Raw genomic sequence first — 15455 nt, forward strand, 5'->3', positions numbered from 1 at the left:
AGTAGATAATTCTCTGAATTTCTGCAGAATTTTTTAATTATAGCTGGCCGTGATGACTCTGCACGCGTCGTTGTTGGGCGCAGCGTCACTCCTCGGAGTGCCATGATGGACAGACGGTGTCGACAAGCGACGTTCAACTATCCTCGCCCGCATCTGCAGTTCCCGTTGATGCATCGCAGCGGCAAAAAGGGCATGCGCGGTTTATCTGCAGCCACGTATCAATGCAGGGTGAGTGAAACTCGTGGCCGCAGGGAAGAACACGCACGAGCTCCTCAGCCTGGTAGTGGTTCGCGCACATGACGCAGGGCTCCGCACTCGACTCGTTGGCCTCCTGAGTGAGCTGGTAGGTCACTAGGCGCTCAATTTGCCCTTGCGACAGTCCGGGGGGTACTGGTTCTTCCCAGGTTTCGTCAATGTTTATCGGCAGGTCGAAGGCTCCGGCTTCTTCAGCCTCCAACATTGCCATTGCCATCCAGTCGTTAAACGGTGGAGCGATCTGCACGTTCAGGAAAAAGTCCGGTGGAGGAAGAGGCGGTAATTGCAGTGCGGGAAGAGCCGCAAGTTGCGGTGGAGGAAGCGGCGGAAATTCTGGTGGAGGAAAATATTGGAGGTCCGGTGGTTGAAAAGGTTGAAAGGGAGGTGGTGAAGTTGGTGGCGACCATGCCGGTGACGGTGGTGAGACAGCAGGTTCATGCATGGGGCTCTGATGCACTGCGTAAGCCGGCGACGGCAAATGCGGGAGGAGGTCTTGTGCTGCTTCTAAGGAAGAAGGCGAGCTACTCTCGCCGCTTTCATCTTGCCGCAGTTCTTCAGCCCGGTCCAGATCCAAAATATCCGAGTGGGGCTGCAGTGTTGATCGTCCGGCGGCAGATGGTCCAGCGACAGCAACAATCTCATGCTCTTTGCAAGGGTCGGTTGAACCGGCACTCTGGTGGCTGTCCATTCGAGGTCCGCTACTGGACATTACGGTGTTGCTGATAAGCGAGACAACGGGCTGTGGCGGCGCTGTTGCGGTTACCTGGGAAGGCTCAAAGACCGAATTTTCGGTCGGGGGCGGGGTTTCCCCGAGCGTGGTATCACAGGGAAGTAGGTGCGTAGAGGAATGGGAGCCTGTGCGATCACTACTGGCCGGTGGCTCAAGTTCTCGTTGCAGGGAGGCGCTCGCCGTGCAGCTGGTGTGCGTTGCGTTCTGCCCGGTTGATTCATGGTAGGTGCTGCTGCGCCCCGCTGCGCCAGTAGATGGGCCTTGTTCGAACAGGCTGGGCGGGATAGCCGGCAAGACCGGTGTGGCGACTTCCACGTCGGCAGCCTCTGGTGAAAGCTTCAATTTCTTACGCGCTGGACTCTCACTTGACCTTTGGTCAGGGCCATCACCAGGGTAATCGGAGGATGGCGGAGGGGCGTGGTGATGACATGCTACTAAATCGGACAGACGAGCGGGTCTTGCCTGTTGGACAGGATGCTCGTCGCTTTCTTCCGCGGTTGATGAAGTGGTGGGCTCCGGCGCCAATTCCGCCGAGTTCTGGCTGCACAGGCCTAACGACGACGCGCCCGCTAAACCCGAACAATCATTGACCACGACTGTGTCGCCCGGGGAATTCTGATGGAGAATACCAGCCTCTCGGTGAGGGTTATCCATTCGTTTGCCGACACCACAAGCAGCGCCTTGCCAAGCAGCTACTGGAGACGTTCTGCAGCCCCAGAACACAACGCTAGGCTATAGTTCGCCTCCTGGTACAAAGTGCTGCATGGACTGTGTGCCTCAGCTGCTGCGGCTGTCGTGCGCTGAGGACACTGCTACGATGTCTGGGTCAAAGCTTCGCAAGCCTAGGAGCCGTAATGAACGACGCTTCTGGGGCCGAAGAGCCAGCTCGTCTCCGCTTCTTCCACGAGCACCTCACTCTTGCTGTAGGGGACCCGCGCGAGAAAGACAAAGAAGACGTGGCAGCCAAACGGCGCGTGCTCCTGGCCACGATCAGCTAGCTCGGGCTTACCCAGGGTAGCTGTTGTTATTTTTTCTGTCGGGGTACGTACCCAAAAGGGGCATTGACCAAGAAACGGTGTAGCGTTTTAGGTCGCGTACTTTATAAGGTGAGTCTGCACAATTGAAATGAAGAAACGACCACGCAATTATAGATTTACACCATCGGTTAGAACTGGAAATCAACCAATTTTTGTACTGGTAAAATAGGCAGTAGATAAGCAGTAACCAGCTTAGACGCCTGGTTTCCATAATGTATGCATGAATGGCCGCAACCACACATTTTTGACAGAATTGTAGGAATGTTGACGCGGCCTTTAGGCCGCTTCGGGCCAATCCACAGCAGTTGGAATGTTGCACTCACCGCGCATGCGCTTGCACAGGTCCTGCTCGCGTGGATACTCGGTCATCCGCCTGTAACATCACCTGCACCACTGCCTGGTCGTTGACTGGGCGGATGGTGCGACTTCAAGTACACAAGCGGCGAGCCACGAACCATAGCAAGCGGACGAGACCCGCCGGATGTCGTGCCAGCAAGCGTGATGGATTCCGGATAAATCAGTTGGCATGCATTTAATCACACACCCTTCTTCGGCACTTGCCCTAGACAAGCCTGACGCGCACGGACAGTGCTCTACGTGCGAACCTCTTGAAGCGATTGGACAGGTCATAGGGCCACGCCGCTGCAGTTAGGATGTTGCACTCACTGCTTGCGCTTGCACAGGTTTGTTACCTTGAAACTTCATGTTACCGTAGCAACAATGTTTGCCTCATTGCGGTGTCGTGGTCCCATGACCTGTCAAATAGCTTCAAGAGGTTGGCACGTAGGGCACTGTAACACCCGCCCAATGTTTTACCAATATCACGGGAGCGTCGACCGCTCGGTCGATCAGCGCCGCATGATGGAGTGATACGGCAAACTCGGCGAGAGGAGCCGCATGCGCACTAACCAAAGGCCGCTGCGGCCGTCGTCTGCTACTCTGTTTCAAGAGCAGACAGCCGCCCCCTATTTTTGTGATTCGCTTGTCACACTTCGTGTCATACTCGAAATTCTTCTTCAAGACCAGGCACATGGAGCCAACTGAAAACAGAGTAATGAGCGTTGCTGAGTTCAGCAACGCTCATTGGCTCATTGGCTCATTGGCGCATTGGCGCAAGGCTGGAGAAACAGCGGAGCTGCGGGCCGACCTAGCTTGTTGTTTTCCCCTTGGATCCCCTGGCAATGGGGACACACACACACTAGAACAGCCTTGTAAAATCCGGGTGAACTTGGCCTCACCCCACAGCACTTAGCCAGGCCTAGCAAGAACATCGCAAAGCCCAACAAAGGCTAGCAAAACGTAGCAAAACCTGGCAACACTGGAACCCGTCGTGGTGGCTCAGTGGCTAAGGCGTTGCGCTGCTGAGCACGAGGTCGCAGGTTCGATTCCCGGCCGCGGCGGCCGATTTTCTGACGGAGGCGAAAAGCAAAAACGCCCGTGTGTACGAGATTTCGGCGCACGTTAAAGATCCCCAGGTGGTCAACATTAATCCGGAGCCCTCCACTACGGCGCGCTTCATCGCCTGTGTTGCGTCGGCACGTTAAACTCTACAAACCCTGCTGAGCGTAGACAGAGGGTAGCGGTGATACCCTGCGTACACACGATTTCACATAATCTGAAAAAAGTGGCCCAGAGGTATGACGTGGTGGTTGTATTCTCTGCTTCTCACAAGCTTTCTAAGCTCTGCAAAATGACTGACTCGGAGGCAACCCAGCAAAGCGTCTGCGGTACAAATCATCGGCGACCTTTTGTTGAATGTGCAGAAGGGGTAGTCTATGAAATTCCCTTAACGTGCATAAAAGTGTACGTTGGCTAAACTGGGAGATGCGTCAACGATAGGCTAAGGGAGCACGCGAACAATGTAAAGAATGCGCGAGAGGGGAAAGATGCGGAGGGCTTCCTGGCAAGCCATTGTTCGACTTGCAAGGACTGTTTGCCAGAATTACAACACACTTCCATCATTACAAAGTGCAAAAAATCACGGCTCTCACGCGAAATTATCGAATCAGAACGGATCCTTACGCTTGGTGAAATTTTCTACGTATGCGCAGATAAACCTTAGGTTGGACAGCTATATATATATATATATATATATATATATATATATATATATATATATATATATATATATATATATATATATATATATATATGTATATTGTCTCTCAAAATAAAACCAGTTGATAGTTCAGCGCAGTCACTGTCTTGTATCTTTCACAGTCCTTGTTTTTTTTTTTGCGCTGTTTTGCCTAGATTATGTACCAACACGCCCCCAGTTTTCCACGTTAATACCTGCTTGAGCTTTTCCGTCTTCAAAACTTTTAAAACATATCTCACTTTAACTTTAGGTCGAGTTTTCTTTGTGCTTGGATCCATGTCCGCCCACGTCCGATATTTGAAAGGAGTGGCATCATGAATCTGCTTACGAGAAGCCCCAGCAGGGCCTTTTTGTGTGTGGCAGTCCTATCTGCACGAAAACAGGGTCTTTTGCGAGTGAGGGGAGCACCACAGACGCCAACTTGCTCAGCGGCTGTGGCTCTTCCTCTAGAATTGGAGTACGCTTGTAGCAGCTCCCTCGAAGTGACTTACATTCTCAACAAGATGAGAAGAAGGGTGCGCCAGCCAACTCCTGCCAATGCATGCGATGGGAGCCGTAGTTATCTGCAATATATTTTCGTCAGCCACTGCTCGCATACTCTAGCGAGAGGAAAGTCATGACAGCCTTTGCCTCCCGGCTGCCGGACTTGCACTCGTTACGCACGGCTAAACCATGGCGTACGATGTTCTCACTGAAACTACGGCAGCAAAAAAAGAACTTTTCATTTAAACACGCAGTCGAGCCCACACCAGGTTTGCTTCCATGAAGAACAGCCAAGAAGAAGCGCAGCGATCCCATAAAAACAATGCAATAACAACTGCGCTAGACCGAGCAAGCTAGTGCACATTGCCGACAAATAGCAGACAAAAAAAAGCTTAGCTTGTTTGGCTTTTTTAATTGGCTCCCGAAATCCAGACGCCGTCCTCCTTGCGGCGCACGGTGGAGGCTAAGCGTGGGCAGGTCGTATAAGTCGTGCTATACGCACGTGGCCTCCTCAATAAGCAAGGGAACGAGAGAAGGAACGGGCGCAGCGCAGACAGGGTGATTGGCGCATAAAGAAATAAATATAATGCACACACTTTCACGAGAACAAAAATCCTTTTGAACGCGTATAGTGTCGCAAATGAACCTAGAACAAATTTGCATTGGATCGTCGCATAATTATTTCCTTGCCCTGATTATTGGGCGATTCCCCCACTGAGTATGTGCCAAGGAACATGACCATCATAATCAGTCGTTCGGAAAAAAACTGTTGACGAGGGTTGACGAGGGTTATCACTATCATCATCACTCGTACGGAAAAGGACGGCGACGAGGAGCTGCCTCTTCCACAAAGAGGCAACGCTAGGCGGGCCTGGCTCTCCATGCTTCGAGCGAGCCGTTCCTCGCAACGTTCTCGGCGCACGACGGTTCCCGCGCGCAGTCGCGGAACGTCCAGCATTATATGCCGAGTGATGGCATAGAAGAGCGTAGCAATCTTTGGCTTCAGATCGATCCCGCATGCTGCCTTGGAAGGACGCCTCTTGGGTTACCGGAGAGCAAATGGATCGCCCTCATCGAGCGTCCGATATTCCGCGGCCAAATACCCCAGATGACACAGTACTGGGAGGTGGTTCTCCGTTAGCGGCGGTGAGCTCGGGTGAACTCGTGTTCGGTCCCGCCACTTCATCTATAAGTGGTGAGCTGTCTGTCCTGCAGGTGATAGTACGAGGACCATCTGATCGCTTGGGACTTCCACATGAGTCGCCCCCGGGACGAACATCTGCAGAACACGAGAGCCTCGAACGCCATTGGTGGTGGCACTCAACGAGTCCGTGCCCCAACCCTGTTGATAGTCGTTACGGGGCTCAAGGGGATGGTAGCTGGATGCAGGCACCCGCGGGCGCAGGTGGCGCCAGCAGTGATGTTATGGCCCTTGATTCCTTTATATGCCCCTTTTACCTCACCGCAAGACCTATGCAAGCTTCGCCCATGACGCGTAGTTCCCCCTACGAGCTCTCCCAGGTCACGGTGTATGTAACAGCACCATCGCAGCCCTCCGGCGTGTGCAGCACTACAACCGTCACGTCTCTCAGCGGACCTCGTGTGACCTCGTACTGGAGCCATCCTCTCCAGCATCAGTGTTGCGCGCCGTCCCTTCATCGCCCTCATTGGGAAATGGGCACCATACTTGATACTACACACCAGAGGCCCCGGCAACATGGAACACCGCCTGAAGTCTCGGATCTGGAAGGGCTGTCAGAGCTGCAGCCCGACGGGAGCACCAACGGTGGCGCATCTCGGATTACAAGCCCACGATTGGCGCTGTGCCCCAGTCCGTACCTGCCGTCACCATCCCACCACCACTTCACGAGTACGTCGCATCCGATGCCCATGATCCACGCTCCTTGGTCGTTGGACGCACCACGGGCAGCCATCGCGTCATTCCCACCGCATCCACTCCTTACATTGGGTTCGCTTCTGCACGAATGCCTTGTTCCATCTGATAGTGACGTGGTGGCGGCATACCCTCCGGACATCCCCGAGTTGGACTGGTCAGATGACGATGAAGACATAATAGACTTTATAGACCACATTCCCGATGGCATGCCTCAAGATGAAATCGAGAACCTGTTGTCTTACTACTTCAATCCGGAGGTCGACGGCTCGGATGATATGTCCTGCGTCATCTGCATGTCACGCTACGAGGCCGAAGAGAGGGTGCGGGTTCTCCCCTGTGGCCATGAGTTCCATGCATGTTGTATTAACAAATGGCTAGTGGAAACCCGCACGTGCCCTGTTTGCCGAAGAATCGCATAAAGGTTGGCCACGGACGATGGAGAACCTAACTGAAAGTAGTCTGGCAGTAACCGAATTCCATGCATATGCCTGCCTTCCCTTGACTGCACACTCATCATATTGGCAATCATCAGAATTATGCATGCCTCCAAAATCATGGCCTCGATCCATTTGGACCCTCATAGCCAGCACCAAAATAAATCTCCTAGAAGCTTGCTATTGACGCCACGTGCATATTATTGAAAAAGGAGCAGAATGAGCAAACTGTATTAAGGCGGGCCTTAGGTGCTGATGTCTGGGCACCCGCTGGTGGGGGGTTTCCTCCGAGATACCCTGGCCTGCGCTGGCCACCCGGGCCCGCTCCACCAGGCTACGCTGGGAGGAGAGGGTCAGCCGTGCACCCACTGCTCGTATGTAGGTTGGGGATTAGGAGTAAGAGACGGGATTTGTAGAAACCCCCATACCAGATGGTGTATAGGGTGCCAGGGTTGGGGCAGTATTTGCAATAGGCGGTGCAGAGCGTCGTGTACATTGCACGGAGTAGCGTATTGTGGGTGTAAGAGTTTGTTTGTAGCGTTACACCTATCACTCTGCGCACGTTAAAGTTCCCCAGGTGGCCATAAATAATCCGGAGCCCTTCACGCATAGGGCGCGCCACATAGCCCAGGTGTAGCTTGTTAAACACCTCAATTTTTTCTATTCCAATAATATGCACAGCATATTCAGACGACTGCATATTATTGGAATAAAAAAAATCAAGGTGTTAACGCTCCGAAGCTACACCTGGTCTAAGTGGCGCGCCGTATACGTGAAGGGCTCCGGATTAATTATGGCCACCTGGGGAATTTCAACGTGCGCAGAGTGATTGGTGTAACGCTTACGGATTGTGGGGCAAACTTGCGGCAAGACCACCTTGCTCACATCGAGAGAAAGGTGGGGATAAACTGCGATACCGCGAACAGAGAACCCCTGTCCGGCCCGAGTAACAGGATGAATACTGGGAAGCGGGATAGGAAGTTCGGGCTACAAAATTCGGTGAAGACATGAGAAAAGAATATTTCGAAGCCAAGAACGGATTTGATGAGAGGAAATGAAATTCGCAGGGATACTGAGCATAGCTTACGTGTGCGAGTGCGAAGGCATTACATTTTGTTTCAAGCCGTGTGGTCCTCCATGTCTAATGGTAAGTCTACAGTGTTGAGGCGACAATGCCTTTGTCATAAGTGGGACATATCCTCCGTAACGGTTGCACTGGTGGCAATTGGGGGGGGGTTCTAGCCGCAGCGAACACCTGCCTCATTGCTCCCATGGCGGCATTCTTGTGTTCTCATGCATGTCCTCCTGGGGCGTACTTCCGTGGGCGACAGCGTTTCACTGCTGTTGCGGAGGGAGACGCTCAGAGTCCATCGCAGTATAGAGACAAGAGAGTGCGGTGGTGCGATTGTGTCCTCTCACTACCGCAACAAGAACCACCGAAGAACAAAGGCAACTGGCGACGTACATCAAGCTGCGGCTTGGAGACGTCACCAGAGGTCCTCTGGAATGTGAGGACTAAGCAGGCCTGCGTGCTTATACTTAATAAAAGTTTCTCTCTCTCTCTCTCTCTCTCTCTCTCTCTCTCTCTCTCTCTCTCTCTCTCTCTCTCTCTCTCTCTCTCTCTCTCTCTCACTACCATCGTATGACCCTTCTCCCCTTTGCGTCGTTTTCTTATACTACGACTGACAGGCTTGGCCAATCCCCCTCTTTAGCCATACATATACGCTGTTAGCGTAAACGGGTTTCGGTCATTGTGTAATTATCAGGCTCCAGTGGTGCGATTTATCATTAACAAGGACATGATCCCTTTCCCTTTGTGTCGTTTTCTTCTCTGCACCCTTGTAAGCACTGCATAAACGCTATTGATGGAAGAATAGCAAATTTCACGCAAATTATGAATTCAGCGAACTCTTTGGACCAACACCCTCGATAAACATTTGTTTAATAGAAGAGCGTTCTGCGTCATTATCGTTTGTCTACTACGAGCGAGTCATTAGTTGTGCACAATGCTGCTTCACCACCACACACTAGTGTAACGGGGATGACGTGGCGTCATTTCTTTTTATAATTCTCGGTCTACCGTTAGAGATATGCATCGGTCACCCTTAGCCTATAACGGAAAGTCTTTGAGCCAGAGACTTTGCAGCGTTCTTGAGGTGACCTTGGCGTGGCCCCTCGCGCAGGTATGTAGAGTCGCGTGACGGACAGGTCCACGTCCGTCCGCTTCGGATGCACCGGAAGGCATGTGGTGTAACGTACACGTTACACCACCTTTGTCGATGATTAGCGGACATTTGCGACGGGTCTTTGTTTAGCTTTCACTATGCAGATAATTGTACCGAAAGGTGCTTTACATCGCAGCTGTTAGTATACCTCTCGCCGGTGTCAGCGCAAGCATCCTCCCACCCAGAGGGATTGGCCACTCACAGCTGCTGTCAGAAGCTCTGAAACTTCACGGCTCCTCTGAAACAGTTCGCGACCAATTCACCAGCGCCACCACAGCTGTAGTTTGAGGAGGACTGAACGTCTCTGTCAACGTCGATGACGGGCACGAAAGATTTTGGCTTCGGGAGGGGCAACGCCCGCTTATCATCAGCTCATCGCACTAGTTACAAAGCAGCGGAAAGATGCCGTAAAAAGTCGAAGACATTACTGGGTCCTTGGAAGCCGTTCCCGGCCGAATCCCCCTCCACCATATCACGGCCCATACCACTACATATTTATTGGTGAATGACCACGTCAGTTGAGCGTGAAATGATGGTCAGCTTCGTTGCATTATCGATTGGTCATAGATCAATGCGCACATTTCTTTTCGGCGTGCGCCACGTCCACAGGGAAATCCAACAAAGCATCCCACGTATAGTTCTCGCTGTGAATGGCTATGTGCGGTTTATTCTCTGCACTTTACACAAAAACCGGTAGGAGGGCCTAAATTCCTCAGTATCCCGTTTACTAAAGAAATTGCCGTCCGCAATAAAGCCTTCCAGCGCCTAACGCTGAAAGCTGTGGAAGATTAGCAGCGACGTTGGGCACAAGAAAAAATGCGGGCATTGAAAAATGCGAAGCGTTGCGGGGAAGCAAAAAGTTGGGGGTTTGTCAGCGTGCATACGGCCTGTCTCATCGCCCGGGTGTTGCATATGGCTCGGCTCTTTAAAGGCTCAATAAAACGTTCGTCTTTCTTTCTCTTCGGCCCGCTGAGCCCCCATTCGAACTTTCGAAATTCGACGATTTTAGGTTTACATCAAATTCGTAAAAATTAGAATAACTGACACTTATTAAAATCTGCCTCTATAGCTGTTAGACTGAAACGCCTACTTCAGCGCGAGACAATTAATAATTGGCAACGGTGTCCTTTTCGTTCTTTGCAGGAAGCGGGTGCCTTCGAGGCCACTTCCCCATCCTGAAAAGCAGAAGCCACGTGAGGCATGCCAGGCTTGCATCGGCGTTGGCCAAGCGGGGGAAAGACTCGTAATGCGTGGCGCTTCGCCCACGCGGAGGCCGGCTGGGAAAAAAGAGAGCTCGCTGCCACGGATTCTCTTTCTCTCCTCGCGTCAACGACTCGGGTCACGCGCGAGTAAATTACGTCTGCAAGGAAGTGGGCACCCAATTACAGCGTCCACTTGCAATGTACCTCGTCGGAGCGATGGGATCGCGGAGTTGCGCCACTCAGTGCGAGCGAAACAAACGGCACTCTACCCACATTTTTCTTACCCCGCGCTAAACGGCGCATTAAAATGCATTGCCGTCTGTAGCATGCAGATGTGCTGTAAGCGTGCAAGAGGGATGAAATAACTGCGTGCACTCGCTCGTGAGTCTGTCGTGTCGTTGGTTCAACTTTGCGAGCCGAACGCTGTTCAGTGCAGTAACCTCCAATTATAATGTGGTACATGAATGCGACCTGGGTTACTGGCGATAGGGAGTACCTATTAGGCAACTGTGGAATATTTTTGTTTTTCGTTTAAGTTCGCCGTGCGAACGCTTCCTGACTCGGCCCTCAACAGTGCAGCGCAAAAAATAATTAGACAATGCCTTTTGGACCGCAAAATGCGCCAAATATTTACAGCAACGAGTGTATTCCTTGCGGGCAGCGGTATGCATACCTAAAGGAGTGCGCTGCAGAGGTAGCTACTATTAAGGCGAAAGCCTCATATGCCTTGTCAAACGCGAATAGCAAAAGTGAAAAGTGACCGCAGTCGGCGACGGCATGACCACGAATGGTACCAAAGCCACGTGACGTCAGTGGCGGGAACTGCGCAGTGGAGGAGCGCCGTGGCGCTCTGGCACCAGCGGCTCGCCTATCGCATATGCTGATTAGGGATTTATTGTAATGGCTTGTAAAGAGGGATTAAGGTGGATTAAGATGGATTAAGGTACTTTAAGATGAATTGAGGTCGACTACAATGAATTCAGGGGGATTAAGATTACTTATAGACGGTCAAATAGTATAGGGCGGACATGCATCTAAAAAGTGCCCGTCACAATAGTACGCCAGGCCTTCGCTTCAACGCACTTACGTGTACTTCAGTTCCCCGAGAAATTTTTTTTTTTTCATGCATTTGTCGTTACAATTCATTTTTTTTTACTCGTTCGAATCACAACGAGCAGCAATAGCGTCAAACAAAGTGCTTTGATAATTGTTGATGCCCTAAACATTATTTATTTATTTCAGGATACTGACAATCCCGTTATGGGATTATTACAGGAGTGGAGTCACATTGTAAAAACAAACAATATGCAGACTAAAAATACATGTTGCAAGTACTTGGAATTTCAAGCATATATCACGGACGTAGTGCAAAATACGGCGCAGTGAAAGGCAAAGAATCGCCGTGAATATAAACGTTGGTTCAATTTCTGGGGTAAATGACAAGCAAAATAAAAAAAAACAATACAAAAAGTAATTGCACAGACACAGAGTTAAAACCTGCGACATCGTCAACTAAAGAAATCACGGCTACATAAATGTCAGCACAGATTCACTCGCTCGAATAACAAATTTGTCAACTGTCGGCATGTCAACACAGTGGGGTGCAGTGCATTCCAGGCGAGTATGGCTCGTGGAAAAAAAGAGTCGCCAAAAACATTGTTCTTGATGGGATACTCATCAAGTGTGTGGCAATGCTTGTTTCGTGTTTGGCGCTTACAGCTAGCCTTAACATAACTACCAGGATTTATTTTCAAAATTGTTGTGTAACATCAGATACAAAAATCTCAGACTGCGAAGCTTGGCGCGACTCGCCAGAGTGGGCAGATTGATTGATTGATTGTAGGGTTTAACGCGCCGACGCAACGCAGGTGATGAGGCGCGCCGTAGTTGAGGGCTCTGGATTGATTTCGACCACCTGCGGATCTTTAACGTGCGCCGAAATCTCGTGCACACGGGCGTTTTTGCTTTTCGCCTCCATCAGAAAAGCGGCCGCCACGGCCGGGGATCGAACCCGCGACCTCGTGCTCAGCAGCGCAACTCCTTAGCCACTGAGCCACCGCGGCCGGTGGGGTGGGCAGATACACTCTTTTCAAAAGAGCAGTAGGTGAATCGGGACGCCTATAACGATCATAGATAAAACGAACTTCCTTACGTTGTATTCTTTCGAGCGCGCCTACATGTTGGTTTGTGAAAGGGAACCAGGCCACATTCGCATATTCGAGGACTGGACGGATGAGCATGGTATACGCTAGAAGTTTTGTTTGGGGTGTCGAATGACGAAGGGTTCGCTTAAGAAAAAATAACTTGCTGATAGCCTTCTTTGTAATATGTTCGACATGCGCAGTCCCATTTAGGTCGGACGATATCAAGATGCCCAAATATTTGCACGCAGCGACGTTGCGAAGGGGTACACTTCCCAGCGAATACGAATTCGGCTGTTTATCAAACGGCTGCATGTTTGAATTCGCGTCGCCGCCCCGCACGTGGAGGGAATTACGATCACTGTCCCTAACGTTCCTGCGAAGGCCTGCCAGTTACCTTACTAGATTTGGCCTCACCTCCAACTCAAATCAGCCTTGTGAACCTCACCTCAACCTCGCAGGAATGTTGAGCTGGTTCGCAATCGAGCGGTTTACAACGGATACTCTAGAAACGCCGATCAGACATAGAGATGTCAGAGAAAGTAATGCCTGTGCTACACGGTGACTTTCAATTGACAATTGGAGTCCCCCCCAACTGCTCCGTATGTATTTACGATGGGGAACTCGAAAGACAACCGGTTCAACGGCCTTCCGAAGGCCCCTGAAACGACCACGTAGCACAGGTATAAGATTAAGTGCATTAGCAACGAATTTAATAGGGGCAACTTATACGTTCAATTCAGGGACAACGAACACGAAGAGGGGAAAGTGAAAATGCGCAACACACACGTCGATGCTTGAGGGAGGCCCGCTGACTCCTTGCGCCAGAAGCTGCAGTCACGCCGTTGTCGTCTGCTACACTCGTCTTGTGCATGTGTATGTGTGGCAGCAGTTTTTGTGCCCGAACTCACCCGTTTTGGTGTTTGAGTGCTTTAAAAAGCGTGTTGGCTTTAGGTAAATTACATTGCGAAGTTCTCACGCCACTTGATACCCCGAAGCTGTATCCCGAATGAATCGGCAGCACATCAGGATAGCTCGTTCTTACTATCTTATTTCCGAGGTCGGAGCTCAGGGCTCCTAAACAAGTATTTGTAAACTGCGTAGTATTCAAATAAGAACTGGCTCAGTTATAACCCTTGTAAAGCTGGTTATCACGAGTGGAAGCAAATACTGCCGATTGTTTTGTGAAAGTTTCCCTTTCTTGAGATTTCGCAGCCGCATCTCTACAGGATACTTTGATTCATCCTTTCACTTGCGCTGAATGGCTCTCACGGACAGCTCAGTCAGCGCACCATCGTTGGCCGTGTCTTCGTTCCTGTAAAGGCCGGCAGTGCAGTGTTCTCATATCGTTAAAGTCTCCCTAGTCACATGGTTAGTTTGCACTGAGCCGCATGCACAGACGGCCCAACCGCCGCTGGAGGATAAGGCGCAGGCGAAACATCCGTTTCACTCTCGCCCAGCCACGGGGCAGCACGGCGAGGAAGCTCCCAGCAAGTGAAGCGATAAGAAAGGCGCAGATTGCGCGACGGCAGCCGAAGGCCATTGCGGCGCGATAAATGACCTCGAAAGATGTAGAGTAGCAGAGCTTTCACTCTAAAAAATTTAGTGCACTTCCACTCTGTGAATAAGGATGCGTAATGTTGGAATCGTCTTGGCGGCTAATTGTCACATAATTTGTTACCGGTGTTGCGGATCTGGTAGCGGGACCGGTGATGGCGTCCGTTGGTCCTGAGTTGGGGCAAACATTGGGGCCGAGTAGGGCGAAGAATGCAACTTTATGTACAGAAACTAACATGGCGTTTGACTGAGCGAACAGGATTCTGCGCTCCTGTGCGCGCGAGATTAAATAAACAGGTTGGGTCCACCCCCTGTCACCCTTTCTCCCGGTGTTTTCAGGAACGCACCAGTCACGAAAATCCGTGACACTAAAATTGACGCCCACACACTCACAGACAGAAGGCACTTTTCCTCTCGCACAGGTCAGCGCCAGGTTGACTTCGGTGGTGCAATCTTCCTAAGGTCGAAGCCCTTAGGACCACCCGAGGTTAGAGTTCCTGTATATAGCTCCCGCAGGGAGCTATATACAGGAACTCTACCCGAGGTTGAAGCGATAGGAGGACCCCTGGGCCCCGTCGGTAATCCGGCGTCGGGCGCTCGTTGAAAGCGGCGTTTCGGACACGCCACAAACGGTTCCCACGATGCGCGTGTCGCCACTTCGTGGGAACGGGCGGCACCGGGCGACGCCTTTGTCACCACCTCCGTATGACTTTTACGGCGCTTGGGTGACCGTGAATTCTCCGAAAGCGACTTGTGTCCAGCAGCAGCGTCAGTCCCCGCCAGCAGTCTGTCCGTTCCGTCGTGTACGTTGTTACAGGGTTGCCGGGACCAGTCTGCACTCGCCGCCGTGACGAATGCGCCGATATGGCGAAGGCCGGTCCGCGGAACTAATCCCCCTACCGCGACGAATGCCCAAGTGCCCAAACGGGTCCCGGTCAACCCGGCAACAACGTACAGGACGGAACGGACGGACTGCTAAAACTCTCTATTGTGCACAAAGCCGGGTCGCTTCGCGTCGATGAAAAAGGGGGAAGGGGGGGGGGGGGGGGGAACCGGACGCCGGAAGGCTTGGGTGGCCGAATCCGATAATATTGAGGACGATCTTCGAAACACCGTACGCCGATCGTAACACCAGATAGTTCCGGTAAAACAGCAACAGTCGTCTTCTGTAACCATACTCCCTACGTAGATGGTCATGTATTGAAAGCAAACAGCCAGAGGAATTATGACAAATAAAACTCGCTGTAATGCTAGGGCTGTCCTAGCGGCTAATTCGCATATAATTTTTTTTACGGATAATTTTTATAGCGCAAAGGTTAAAGCCGTTTTTTGTATTTATACTCCCTGCATAGGTGGCCATGCCTCACTGCGCAACACAAAATGTGGAAATGCCAGT

The 15455-nt window shown here is 51.4% G+C and overlaps 1 pseudogene; it reads right to left on the reverse strand.

The window, feature by feature from the left end:
* Nucleotides 1-133: 133 nt before the first annotated feature.
* On the reverse strand, nucleotides 134-460 carry LOC144162243 (RING finger protein 44 pseudogene; annotated as a pseudogene).
* Nucleotides 461-15455: the final 14995 nt, after the last annotated feature.

This window comes from Haemaphysalis longicornis, unplaced genomic scaffold (genome assembly GCF_048455015.1).
Source record: "Haemaphysalis longicornis isolate Haplotype H1 unplaced genomic scaffold, Haemaphysalis longicornis Haplotype H1 scaffold_1, whole genome shotgun sequence".
Taxonomy (NCBI): Eukaryota; Metazoa; Arthropoda; class Arachnida; order Ixodida; family Ixodidae; genus Haemaphysalis; species Haemaphysalis longicornis.